This window comes from Ornithorhynchus anatinus, chromosome 4 (assembly GCF_004115215.2).
Source record: "Ornithorhynchus anatinus isolate Pmale09 chromosome 4, mOrnAna1.pri.v4, whole genome shotgun sequence".
Lineage (NCBI taxonomy): Eukaryota > Metazoa > Chordata > Mammalia > Monotremata > Ornithorhynchidae > Ornithorhynchus > Ornithorhynchus anatinus.
The window spans coordinates 104,713,648-104,724,198 of record NC_041731.1 but is presented as its reverse complement, the minus strand read 5'-3'; the positions used below and the strand labels follow the sequence as shown (position 1 = coordinate 104,724,198).

The 10,551-nt window shown below is 42.9% G+C and overlaps 1 protein-coding gene across 1 annotated transcript in view; it reads right to left on the bottom strand.

Moving 5' to 3' along the window:
* Window positions 1–5,420: 5,420 nt before the first annotated feature.
* The window catches only part of TTLL7 (tubulin tyrosine ligase like 7), a 238,548-nt gene continuing 233,417 nt past the window's right edge, over window positions 5,421–10,551 (bottom strand). The window contains exon 22 of the transcript XR_003758890.2: window positions 5,421–5,551. The gene's annotated coding sequence lies outside the window, so the exon portion shown is untranslated. The remainder of the gene's footprint in view (window positions 5,552–10,551) is intronic.

Here is a 10,551-nt window from a genome sequence, read left to right as displayed (position 1 = left end):
CGTCTCCCCAGGATCGTTGTTCCAGGATCTATGATGCGCTCTATCCCCGTAACCGGGGGACGGGCCATGTCCTAACAGCTGCTGTGAAAAATGACTGACCTTCGCCTCACTGTTATGGAGTATGAGCGGTTCCAGGATGCAAAATCGTGGCTGTAACTCACCAAAGTGATGTTCACCGAAAAAGGATAGAAAGAGTTAAAATGTAACCTGACAGCTTCATCTTCGGGGAGCTAGGAAGATGCCTTGTGCTTCTGTTGTACTTTTCCAAGCACTTAGTAGAGTGTATTTCATCCAGTAAAGTGCACCTAGACTCTAAGATAGTTGTGGAAAGGGAATGTGTCTTTTGGATTGTTGCATTGTACTCTCCCCAAGGCTTAGATCAGTGCTGAGCACTCAGTAAGCACTCAAAAAATATGATTGTTTCTACTACTATCCGTACTTATTACTTCTACCCCATCAATCAATCAATCGATCTGATGTATTTATCGAGTACTTACTGTGCATAGAGCCCCGCTTTAAGCGGTGGGGAGAGTTGGATAGAGTTTGTAGAGAGAATCCCTGCCCACGAGGAGCTCAAAGTCTACTGGGAAGACAGACAGTAAAATAGACAACTCAAAAGGGAGGCAGAATAGGTTGCGCGGGAAGATAGGTGGTTAGTCAGGGAAGGCTTCCTGGAGGAGATACGATTTTAGTAGGCCTTTCTTGACTTTGGAAAGGGGGGTGGTCTGTCAGGTATGACGGGGAAGGGATTCTCAGGCAGGAGGTAGCACAGCGAGAGAGATGAGATTGAGGCTCAGGAGGCAGGTTGGTGTTAGATGAGCTAAGGGATGGAATGGTTTTTTATGGTATTGGTTAAGCGCTTACTGTGTGTCAAAAACTGGGGTATGTACAAGTTAATTACATTGGACACGGCCCCTGTCCTGCATGGGGTTGACAGTTTAAGCAGGAGTGAGAACAGGCGAACCAAGGCACGGGGAAGTTAACTGATTTGCCCAAGGTCACACAGCAAGCATTTGGCAGAGTCAGGCTTGGAACTCAGGCCCTCTGACTCGCAGGCCTGTGCTCTTTCATTCATTCATTCACTAGTATTTATTGAACACTTACTATGTGCAGAGCACTGTACTAAGAGCTTGGAATGTACAATCGGGCAACAGAGACAATCCCTGCCCAGTGAAGGGACTAGGCCATGCCTCTTCTCCTGGGTTATAGTGGGAGGGGAGCCAAGATAAGTAAGAGCGGTAGAGGGAAGAGGGAGAGTATTCCTGCTACGATTATTACAAAATTCAAATCATAGCTTATGTGTCTACTAAAATGAAAGCCTATTTGATATGCTCCTGCTTGAGAAATGCTTTCTCTACTCAAAATAACATCTGTGCATTTACCCTCCAGTGAAAACCATCAGATTTTCAGAGATGTCATCTTCTATTTAGACCAGAATCCTAGAAATCAGTTTAGGTAGTATTACTCAAGATGGGATTAGGGTGTTTGCTTTGAAAGGGAATTAACGTCTTCTAAAATAATGGGGTAAATAGCACTGATAGGCTTAGATTTTGCTCTTTGAGAATGCCTGCCTCAATTGAATTAAACCTGAACAAAGTTAGCAGCCTGAGACTAAGATGAGAGTTAAAATGCATTCTCCTCTGATGACTCATTTGAAACTTTTTATTAAAGAGAAAACTTCCTTAGGGACTAGCTTGCTTTTAGTTTGCTCTTTCAAATTCAGGGAGGGAAAAATCAAGCCAGTCTCACTATGGGTCATCTCACTTGCCAGCTCTTTCTTCTTCAGGTCCAGTTTATATGCTGCTTATTATTCTCATCCCTGTATCATTCAGGCTGTTTGGATGTTCTCTGCGAAGTCACAATCACCATTAGATGAGAATAGGGAGATGGAGAAGCGGTGCTGCCCGATGCTTAGAGCACGGGCCTAGGAATCAGAAGGACCTGGGTTCTAATCCAAGCTCCGACACTTGTCTATGTGACCTTGGGCATGTCATTTCCCTTCTCTGTGCCTCAGTTACCTCACCTGTAAAGTAGGGATTAAGACTGTGAGCCCCGTGTGGGATAGGGATTGTGCCCAAACTGATAAGCTGATAAACTAATAGAGAAGCAGCATGGCATAGTGGGTAGAGCATGGGGCTTAGAGTCTTCTGACTTCCAGAAGGTCATGGGTTCCAATCCCGGCTCTGCCACTTGTCTGCTGTGTGACCTTGGGCAGGTCACTTCACTTCTCTGGGCCTCAGTTACCTCACCTATAAAATGGGGAATGAGACTGTGAGCCCCATGTGGGACAGGGACCGTGTCCAACCCGCTATGCTTGTATCCACCCCAGAATGTAGTACAGTACCTGGCACATAGTGGCTTACCAAATTCCATAATTCTTATTATAAACTTGTATCTACCCCAGTGCTTAATACAGTGCCTGAAATATAGAAAGTGCTTAATAAATACCATGAAAAAGAGTACAATTTAAAGGTTAAGTGGTTTGAAAGAAGGTGTATCGGTCCTTTTAACCAAAGTCAGCAGAGACTTCAGACACCTCGGCCACCCTAAAGTAGGACATAAACAGTCACACATGCACACACGCTCACTTATATCTCATGGCACTGTGCTCCATGCATAGCATTATGAATGACGTTATTTTCATGTCATTTCATGTGCAGTGTAATGTAGTGACATCACACACCAACATTTTAGGAAACAGCCTTTCTCCACCACCCCTTTCCTTCAGCCTAATTCCCCGGGACGTTCCACTGAAAGATCTCGAGTTGTAGTCTGCCAACGGAACACTCCTGTCCCACCACCGTCTTTGTCAAAGACAAAGGCATTGCCATCTTTCAGAGAAGCCACACCACCACCCTCTAGAAGGGCCGCGTGGCCGCCATCTTAGAAGGATCCTAGATATCACCCTGAGGTAACGGTTTACCTCACTTACCATCTGAGCTGGCCCTAATCAGGGGCCGAAAAGCAGCCATAATACCGTGACTGTATGACATTTTATTTCTCCACAGTAGGAGGGTGAGTTTCAACAGACAAAGAGCAAAATCGAATACAACCTCAAAGTCTCAAGGATCACTAAATCTGTTGCCAGCCTCAGCTCTACTTACTATCTGTGACTGCTTTTAGTCTTGCAGAGAAGGAATACTTATAAACCAAACCTTTAATCCCTAGAGAGGGATTTCTTTGGTGCCCCAAATGTTAAAAGCAGGAACATTTTCCCCTCCATCGGGGAAAACCTGCATTCTCTAAAAACCCCATCCTCTTGCTTTTCCCTGGTGCAAGGAAGCATTTTAATCTCTGAAACACAGACTCACTAGCCGGGTCTTTCCATGATGTCTCAGGTTACACCCAAATGCACATAAGCCTGGCCCTCTCTTGTCTCACATATTTTATTATAAGTCAAGTGCATCGAAATGGTTATTTGCAAAAACTAGCATAATGGACAATGCTTCTCTATTCTGAAGCTATGACTCTCATACTGCAGAATTCGGTTTGGATATTTCTATTCCCACCTGCTTGGGAGGAGATATGTGGAGCCTTAATTTGGGTTCTTTACCGACTACGATCTCTGCTTTCAGCCCCCCAAGCCCTATCTGCCTCGACCTAAGGCTGAGGATCAAGCAGAGACGATGCAGTAGAAATTCGATTTTCACTAGAATCCCCGCTGTAGGCAGACGTCTCATCAGAGAGTGGTCTGGAAAGAAGAGTAAGTACAGATCACTCTTTATTAAAAGAAAAGGGACGAATCTGCCTATCCAGAAGAAAGGCACATTGAAAATGTTTTTGACCAGACACAATTTATGAGGTGAGGGTTTTTCATAGGTATTGAAGGTAAGGGACAATAGCCATCCAACGGTTGCCTTAAGTGGCTAGACTCTCTGGGCATCTGTGGGACGGTGTCTGGCTAAGGTAGTCTTGCAGCTGACCAGATGTTCCTTCAGTCCCAGATGTGAAATCCCGGATGGGGCTGGGGGGGAGGGGCCTATCATGGCAACCCACTTCATTTCTGAGCTTGGTACGGATGGTGGTGAGAAAACTCTTGCTTTAATGAAAGATTTCGGAGAGAAAAAGGAGAGTAGGTGGGGTGATGTAAGCATGAATCACCGGATTGCAATCACACCAAAAGTATTGAGAGATAATTAAGTCTGAGTTTAGTTTAAATTGGCTTCGCAAAGGAAGACTAAAAATGGATGGGGTCAGAATCTGTTTAAAACCAGCCTACACTGCCACTGTTCCCGCGTGTCTCTCCTTCGCTTCTTCCTCCCTCTCCCTGTCCACCGACACCCCTTTTGCTACGTGAGTGTTACATCGTCAGACTTTTATTTGCCTTTCTCCTTCTGTGTGTGTTGGGGGGGGCGGATGGCTAGTGACTCTTTGGCACTGTAAAAGTATCAAAGCAGCTTCAAAACAACCAAACAAGAAACTCTTCCCATAAGGGCAGGATTTTTAATAATTCACCTACCACCTTCAAGACATTAATAGGTTTCACAGGAAAGACTGACATTTCCCTCAAAAACAGCTAGTGTAACTTTTTCGTTTGATTTATTTTTGTAAAATACATGCCTTAAAATATATTTTTTATTTAACCATTTATACAATTTCACCGTGAGGGACCCAGATAGACATTACATGCCGTTTCAGAAGTCTTTCGAAGAGCAGGCAGCTCTTTGTTCGGCAAATCTGAGACAGCCGTGTCAAGCAGCGAATTAGGCGTGGAGTCTGTATAGGCAATTACCATTTTTGTCAAAAGGTTGGTGTGAAGAGAGCGAGGGCAGTCCATGGCAGTAGAGGAAAATTTGCAGAGGGTCTCAGTGCCTCGTATTGCCATTCAGGTTCCTGACACATGCCAGCTAACATTCCTGAGAGCAGGCTGTAAAAACCATCCAATAACCCACAGCCCTTTCTGTTAAATCTGCACGCAGCTGGAAACACATACTGTTTCAGCCAAACTTCGAGACGATATAAATTGCTGACCCATTCAGTTTAAGAAAACAAATATTTTTCTTTTAACTTTCAACTTTCTTAAAGGCATTACCTTATTGCATTCATTGTTTCCATTTCTTCTAGGCTTTTTTCCTACGACTCTCTGAAATGGCCCATGAGGCTAACAAGCACATGCTCTACGGGTAATATCTAAGTGGACTAAGTAATAATGAATCATGCTTCTGACATTTTTAAGATTTGGCCTTATCAAGACTTAACTGATCTACTCTGCAGGCGCTTCTCCCATTCCGCAGAAACCGTAGGTGAATAATATTTAGCTACCGCAAGCTCACGAAAGCGGATTTTACTGAGGTTCAAAAATCTCTTCGGGGAAGACCGTCTTTGAAAGAATTAAGCAGCAGCTTAATGAAACGAAGCCCGAAATAATTAACTACGATGCACTCTCCAGTCTCAACTTTATCGGTGAATTCACCAAAGTTTATTTTGAGGCTTAAGTCGGAGTTTCAGTAACACAGGTTGTCATTCCATTTTACGCTCGTAAATCTTCCCATCCAAATCCTGGGGAATCACCAGTTCATTCAGAGTAGTTGAAACTTGACTGACAGCTTCCCTGAAAAGGAATTTGAGAATCCCACAAATTCTGTAGCTTAATTATTTCAGCTGGGGGAAAATCCATTAAGGAATAGTTTCCCGTAGAAAGATATTTCTGACAGGAAAGAGGGGCGATGTTTCAGCAAACACATAAACATGTACCCTAAGTGAAACCATAATGAATGAAGAAACATATTGTGCACAGAAAACATCTGAGACCAAAATACGATCCATAAAGCATACATCATCAACAGCCATAACCCTAACTAATAACTACATTACATCCATCAACCACAGAGCCAGGTAAAGTAATAGATTCTAAGTAAGGCGGATTGTAAGCTCTTGCTTACAGTGTAAAATGGCTCCTGGCAAGCAAATTTGTAAAGCGTGCTTATGTTGCTCTCTCTTGGTGAAAGAGCAGAACTGATCCCACTCTAAGAACTACAAATAGATTTGATTTTTAAAGTAAAAAATGTCCTTTTGAACAGAAACAATCTGTTTTGATACAGCATTTTATGTGCCATTTACACTAATTAAATTGCTAATTACAAACCACTGAACTGCTTTAAATAATTTACAGCGAATTAAAAGCCAATTGGAGCCCATTCTTGGATGTTTTTCATTTATGGACACTTGGAAAATTTGTTTTTTAATATAGAAAGTGTTGGTGGAAAAAGTCACCAATTGTGACGGACCTAACTCTGCTATTTAAAAGTCTGGCTCAGTGGAAGAAGACGGTTTGGGTGTCCTGAATGCTTTTTTTAAAAAAACAAAATAATATTGGATAAACGTATCTATTGCCTCTATCTATAAAAAAAAAAAGATGACGGGTCCACAAGGCAGGAGTCGTAAATAATCCAATTCCCCCCGGTCTCCCTCCCACCCTGACATACACACACAAACACATACAAATACTTGGTTTGAGCCCAAACACAGCGTCTGAGACTAGCCGACCTAAACCAGCAGCAGAACTAAGCTGAAATTTTAGCTGCTGACCAAATGGTTCAAAGGGCGATGAATGTGAACCTGCATATCCATCTCGGCTCCCCAAAGGGCCCTATTTCTAATTTAAAAAGAAAAACACTTTTGTTGTGACATAGAATTAGTTTATTTCACACTTTCTCCAAATTAACCATTTTACCCAAGAGATTCACTGTATAGCATCTACGCCCCCTTCCCCGTTTTCTGGAAATTAACTGTTTATCATTTTTGATGGTTGGTGTAAAACCTTCACTCCTGCTGACTACTTTCAGAAGAGTGCTCCAGTCAAAATGTTTCTAACAGATTCCATGTGGTTTTCAAACAATGCCAAGTAACCTTTGGACTGTTTTTTATCCACCGGGAATACCCCTAAATTAAGGCATTTCAGTCTTAGGAATAAAAGTAAGGAGTAAAAAAGATTCATTTTTATTAAAAAGAAGAAAGGGGAAGTCCTTTTTATGGTCATTTTTTGATGCAAAGTTGTAAGTCTGAGGGAAGCCATGGCTCAACCCACTACACAGGTAGTGTCAGGAGGAGAACTGATCTGTCTGCTTGCTTTTCAAAGGCTTGAAATGTTTGCCTGTGAGATCGGCACTCAATTTATGCATCTTGCTACATTCAAATGTGACCGGTGAGACAGGCTTATGGTAATCCAGGGTCTTTCTTTAGTTGGAAAGGCTCTGCTTATATATATTTTAGGGCAACCACATCTGGAAATCTCATTGTTCTTTGGCTAAAGCACCAGGCAGGACTTCTTGCCTGCCAGGCACTGAAACTTGAAAACTTAACTCCCAAAGACCCAGATAGAGGGAAACATTGTGGGTTTTCCAGAAGCCTGGAACTAGCCTTATGTGAACTAGCATCCAAATGAACGTGTTAGCTTTCCCTGAAGACTGCAAACTCCTTGTGGGCAGAGATCTGCATCTATCCACTCTGTTCTAGGGAATTTTCCCAAATGCTTAGTACAGTGCTGGGCAATACATTAAATGCTCAATAAATACCACTGATTGACTGAAGGTCCATGTTGCAGATAGCACAAAGGGCTCACTGTGTTTAGAGGATTTCCATGGGCGGATGTAGCGGACAATATCCCGGCTCTTCCCATTTCCCCAAGACCTGGTAGAGGATGTTAGATCCCAGAAAGACTCTCCCAAGTGAATGAAAATGGAAAATTAATCCGTTAATTGAAATGGGACCCTGACTGAGCGACAGTTCAATTAAATGTTTCTACCAATTTCATGAATAGACAGACTCGGCTCAACTGAGCAACTGACAAATAGGTCTCGATGTTAGGGGCAGAGACAAAAAAACCCTCTTAATTTGATCGCTCCATGCGTTGCATTTTGAAAGAAGAAACCAATAAGAGGGGAATATTTTAGGTGAAAAGAGGTTAGGTGATATATGTTGGGTGATATATTGTGATGTAAACAGGTGGGCCTAAATGTTCATCTTTACAAGTTCTGAATAAAAAAAATCATGAGGTTAAAAGATTAAAGTTATAATGTTATTGACAGAAGTGAAGAAAGATCATGGTATCAGGAACTCAGAAGGGAGAATTATCTCCCTGAGAAGAATAATCAATGGGAATGCAATTTTCAATGTTACAAGTCATTAAGTAGAAAATATATGAGAAACCATTTTAAATACAACATATTATCTGACGTTTCTGTGAAAACCTGAAGTAGAAATAACTTGTAACAAACACCCTAAATAAATCAATATGTAATTTGTTTAATCAAATAAAAACCAGAAATCCTGGCACTATAAGCATTTTCTCTTTCTGGATGTCTTCTTCACAGGGGAATTGAAACAAGTCTCTCCCTCTCTGACACCATCAGGAATTTGCACATAAAACCTTAGTTGATGAACAGACAGACTTCTGCTGCGATGTTAACTGTCTTGTAAGAATGGCGATGATGATCAAGAAAAAGGTGATTATGATAAAGGGAATGGCACCAAATATTATCCCAAGGATAAACTGAAGGAAAGATGGCTTGTTGATTGGCGCAGACAATGGAGAGCTGCTAAGGAGCTAAAAGTACACATCGTTGGGAAACATTTTACTGAAGTAGCTGTTGTGTCCTGATGTTTTTTGTGGTGTTTCCTGTTTTATCTTTATTCTTTATCTGGATTTTATTCTCTCCAAATCATCTTTGCTTGTCTCCTTCAAAATGTTGTAAGCTTCTTGATGGCAGGCACATGTCTTTTGCTGCTAGTGCCCTCCCAAGCACTTAGCACAACACCCAAGAGGAACTCAATAAATACCACTGATGGATTTGTAAATTTTACAAAAGCATTTGACATCACCAGCAGACCAGAACATATGCCTGCTCAAAGAAAGTCAGGGTTGCACCTCAAGAGTTTCCAGTACTCTGCCGGTCTCAGCTACGGAGGAAGAGCCAAGCAGAGGCCTATACATTCCATTCCTAGTTTGGCCAGTGACTAGCGAGTGGAAGGCCATCTGCAACAAGGCAAAACTCACCCGTGCTGGGCAGCAGAGGCACGGGAGAGAGTCGAGGGCGAAGACTTAGGTTTACTGTGCAGAAGGACGCAATGGTAAAGAACTTTCGTGTTTTTACCAAGAAAAGTCTATGGATACACTACCAGAATGATTGCAGATGAAGGTGGGGCTTTCTGGAAGAGATGTATCCCCGGTGTCGCTATGGGTCAGACATGACTCGACAGCGTATGATAACTAAAACAACAAAGAAAGTCATCAAGACCTTAAAAGCATAGAGTGGTGCCAACTGAGTCAGGGTTGAAGGTTTACCTCTGCCCATCACACTGGAATAACTTGGATTAAGATGAAAGTCCAGCCCTGTTCAAGTGCCTTCAAAACTGTTCGCAACTCAGATAAAATTCTTCCAAGTTCAAGTCTGGAAACATCAGTGAAAGCTAAGGGACTACTTTTACCCAGGAACAGCAGTGTAAATAATGATGATATTAAATGCTTACTATGTGCCAGTTAGATTTTAAGCTTCTTGAGGACATGGATGGTGGCTACTTACCCTATTGTACTCTCCCAAGTGCTTAGTACAGTAGTCCATGCAGAATAAGGGCTCAATAAATACTATTAATTAATTGATTCATTCCGTCATTCATTGAATCATATTTATTGGGTGCTTACTTTGTGCAGAGCACTATACTGAGAGCTAGGAAAGTACAATTTGTCAACAAATAGGGACAATCTCTACCCAGTGGGCTCACTGTCTAGAAGTGGGGAGACAGACAACAAAACAAGTGGACAGGTCTCAATACCATCAATATAAATAAATAGAATTATAGATATATACACAACATTAATAAAATAAATAGAATAATATGTAAACAAGTGCTGTGGGGTGGGAAGGGGGATAGAGCAGAGGGAGGGAGTAGGAGCGATGGGGAGGGGAGGAGGAGCAGAGGAAAAGGGAGGCTCAGTCTGGGAAGGCCTCCTGGAGGAGGTGAGCTTTCAGTAGGGTTTTGAAGGGGGAAGAGTGATTGTTTGGCAGATCTGAGGAGGGAGGGAGTTCCAGGTCAGAGGTAGGACGTGGGCCAGGGGACGACGGTGGGACAGGCGAGAACGAGTCCCAGTGAAGAGGTTAGTGGCGGCAGAGGAGCAGAGTATGTGGACTGGGCTGGAGAAGGAGAGAAGGGAGGTGAGGTAGGAGGAGGCAAGGGGATGGACAGCTTTGAAGCCAAGAGGGAGGAGTTTTCGCTTCATGCGAAGGTTGATAGGCAACCACCGGAGATTTTTGAGGTGGGTGGGTGACCTGCCCGGTACGTTTCTGTAGAAAGATAATCCGGGCAGCAGACTGAAGTATAGACTGAAGCGGGGAGAGATAGGAGGTTGGGAGATGCTGATGCAGTAATCCAGTTGGTATATGAGTGATTTTACTAACACGATAGCGGTTTGGATGGAGAGGAAAGGGTGGATCTTGGTGGTGCTGTGAAGGTGAGACCGGCAGGCTTTGGTGACGGATTGGATGTGTGGGGTGAATGAGAGAGCGGAGCCAAGGATGATACGGTGGTTATGGCCTTGGGAGATGGGAAGGATGG